The 3,591-nt window shown below is 39.1% G+C and overlaps 1 pseudogene; it reads right to left on the minus strand.

Annotated features, from left to right (window-relative positions):
• Positions 1-610: 610 nt before the first annotated feature.
• Positions 611-3,591, minus strand: LOC120253939 (annotated as a pseudogene).

Raw genomic sequence — 3,591 nt, forward strand, 5'->3', positions numbered from 1 at the left:
AAAGCAATTTCTGATCCTGTAAACAATATTCTCCAACCTGCCGTTCTACCTGAAAAGTTTCATTTGACGTATTGAGGTGATTGACTACTAGTTATATATTCTTGCTCTTTGTTGCCTGCAGGGTGCAGATATCTCTCTTTGGTTTTCAAAAGAGAACTTATCTCTAATTGTCAGTTAAAATGTTAGTAAGCCAGAAAAAGGACACTCTCGTAATAATTGTTCCAACAAGGACAGTAATACCGGCTATTCTTTTTCCAACTCGAGCATGATGATGCCTTGCTGAGGCATCTAAAGAAAATCTTACAAAACTTGCTAGTAGTTATCCAGGAGGAAAAACAGGAGACTGCTCTAGGATGGACAGCAGAAGACTACTCTCTCATTGCTCCTACAGCCTGAAATAAGAGTTTGACTGATCAGTAGAGTTTCATTTTCTCTAATTTGGGAGTCAAAGTCAAAGCTTTCTGCTTATATATGCAAATCAGCAGAAAACATGGCTACTGAATACCGGTCTCTCTTTGAAATCAACAATAAAAATTATGTGCATATTGGCTTCTACCGGTAAGGGAGGCATAGAGAATGAGAAAAAACTTTTAAGGTAGGCATGGATAGACTACAGAGAACATGGCTCTAACGGCTTTTTCCTATAGAAACAATAGGACTTTTCTGATGTCTGCGCTGCAATTAACCACAGCACACAGAAGATAGCTTTCAGGCAGGCATATATCTAGAATAACTTCGCAGGCATTAATGATTGATTAGAGATAAGGACTTACGTGAACATGTGGGGGCGAACTACGTGATAATTGTGGCCGTTTCATTGGAGAAGTATGAGATTCCGTAAGGTAGCTGATGGAGTTGCTCACCCCAGGTCCAAATATGGGACGAGCGGGCCTTCTGCCCCCACTGTCCCCAGGAATTGTTGTCTTTGCTGGCAGAACCTCCAGAAAGGTCAAAGACAGTTGAGTTGGAATTCTTCTGTCTACCAGGCCCCATGTCCTCTCTCTGCCCTGGGCTATCCGAGGAGTGAATCGATCTGCAACAAATAAGTCAAACTGGGATGGGGAGAGCTTAAAGAAAAGTTCAGTAAGCTCCCTCCTGAGCCAATTCAGTTCTTAGAAAACTCAAGTATTTCTTGAGGCTTTTACTAAAACATGAGCATTTTGCTATTTGAATATCAAGCAATTTGCCAAGACTTTTTCACTTGGATAATTCATTAATTCATTGCTTCTTGTTTAGCAAAAGAAATAAATGGTTAAAGAATCACCTTGTCTGACAGGCTCCCTGCCATCCATCAAATTTCCCATGCCTGAAAACAAGTCTGGGTCAGCTCTTTGGAAGAAGTTGCCTGCAGGTTGTATAGCTGATCGCTTCACTGACTCATACTCATTCCTCAACTGATCATACATCTCATCAAGCTTTCTCTTCTGTCTACGATTTCAAAAAGCAGTTGATATATCAAGACCCTCTTATGCAACCAAGTATTGAGTACAAAAACAGAGGATTGTATGAAGGTCTGTATGTGATAACACAGAAGCCACAAGATTTAAACCTGGATTTTTCAGCATATTTTCTTGGAGTTCTTGCTTATCTTTTAGACAAGTTGTCAATTTCTTGTTCCATCATCATGGCACCTGCTGCTTTCTGATATGCAGTGTGCACCTGCTCTAACTCTCTCTATGAACTTTGCTTGCATAGCCTCACATTTCTGGCGGCATTGCCCAATGATCGTGTTCATTTTGTATTGCATTTCAAGTTCCTTTTGGCCAATATAAAACATTACACTCCGATAGGCACTCTTCATAACTGTGGTTTTATTTATCAAAGGAAAACATAGACATGGGCAATTCATGGATCTCTAAAAACCTGCTGAAAATCTCTAGGCTTTGCTTTACTTGGTAATGGATAAACACAGGGGTGAATAAGTAAATAATCTATAAGCCATTAAAAATGCATGAGGATACGTATCTATGGAGATATTCCAGCCTTGCCATCTGCAAAGCAAACATGACTAAGAACATAGATGTTAAGTACAACCATAGAAATTCAATGACTTGATAGAAGTTCTTACATTTATCCATTCATCACGGGATTAATTTCCACCGGTCTCATGAGGCTGACAAGCAAAAAGTTCAACATGTTATGTGAAAATGGATCAAAATCACTAAAGAGTGCCTCATGAAATATGTTAGTACGGGAAATTGCGGATGGCCTCATAAAAATATTCTGCTGTTCCTATATATAAGCGTCGATGCTACTTATGAGGAGAAATCTGAAGGATCAAGAGTCTTGAAATAGCTCAATTCGATAATGACATGGAAAAACCATTACTATCTGAGCAGAAAAATAAATGGATGTGCACCTTCTTGAGAGCATGAGTCACGGAATGGGACATGCAGCATCATTGGACAGTATCTTGCCAGCATCTTCAGTGCCTTCTCAAGTGTTAGGACACTTAACCATAGAAGACTTCTGAATATTGGTTTGATTATGCCTTCAACTATACAAGACCAGCATATCAATGACTTTGAAAGAGGATACACAAGCAGACCACATGGTTGATACGGCGCTTACCTCCAATTCCGTAACAAGCATTGCACCTCATTTTCGCTAGTGGGATTGAAAGGCCAGCGTATGTTAGAAGCTACTAGGACCTGCAGTATACATCAAATTGGAAAATAAAAGGATGGCGAAACTCAAGGAAGAACATGCTGTCTAAATCAAAACAGGACAGCCTATTCCAGTTTTTCTACTTAATTTGCTTTTCAAATGAAAAACAGAGGGAAAATACAGGTCAGATTTAAACAAATAAAGAAATTCCTTATTAAAAGCAGTGCAAAATCAAGTGCTCTCTGCTCATAATAAATCAAAGAAACATCCTGTTTTGCTTATTTGTCTCTAATCAAAGCGAAAACCATCAAGAAGCTAGGGAGGAGACAGTAGAGAAAACAAACCTTTCTCTGGGTCTACAGAATCCAGACCATTTCCTGGACTTTTGACAAAATCCAGCAATGCTATTGACTAAACTGCAATTATATACCATCAGATATATCATCAGAAGCTAGAAGTTTCCTAAAACACATCAGATTTTTCTTATTTCAGCATGGACTAATCCAAATAAACGCATGAGATTCTTGTTAATTCCTCAAAATTGCAGAAATTTCTTCTACCTAAAAGACGGATCATAATTCACAGTGCCACAAGTTCTCAATCGGCACGCACTACGAAAGAGAAAGAATTCCAACCAATGCAAGTCAAACATGAAAACACATACAGATATCCCTAGTTAGATCTGTTCAACAGATAAGAGGGTTTTGTGCAAATCGGAAACCCTAGAAAAGCATCAATTTTCACAATCACATGCACAAGCATCCGGTAATAAATAAAGAAAATACTCAGAGAAATCAGAAAATCAAGACTCATCACCTCGAATTCCATAAAACCCATCATCAGAACAGAAATTCCATGATCGAGCATTAAATCATCGTAATTTGATCTCACACCGAGGGAATCAGAAGAGGGATCAACCAGCAGCACTGCGGTGGAGGATTGGATGCACTGAAAGCACGAAACCCTAAAGAAAGTCGATCCCAT

This window comes from Dioscorea cayenensis, unplaced genomic scaffold (genome assembly GCF_009730915.1).
Source record: "Dioscorea cayenensis subsp. rotundata cultivar TDr96_F1 unplaced genomic scaffold, TDr96_F1_v2_PseudoChromosome.rev07_lg8_w22 25.fasta BLBR01000254.1, whole genome shotgun sequence".
NCBI lineage: Eukaryota > Viridiplantae > Streptophyta > Magnoliopsida > Dioscoreales > Dioscoreaceae > Dioscorea > Dioscorea cayenensis.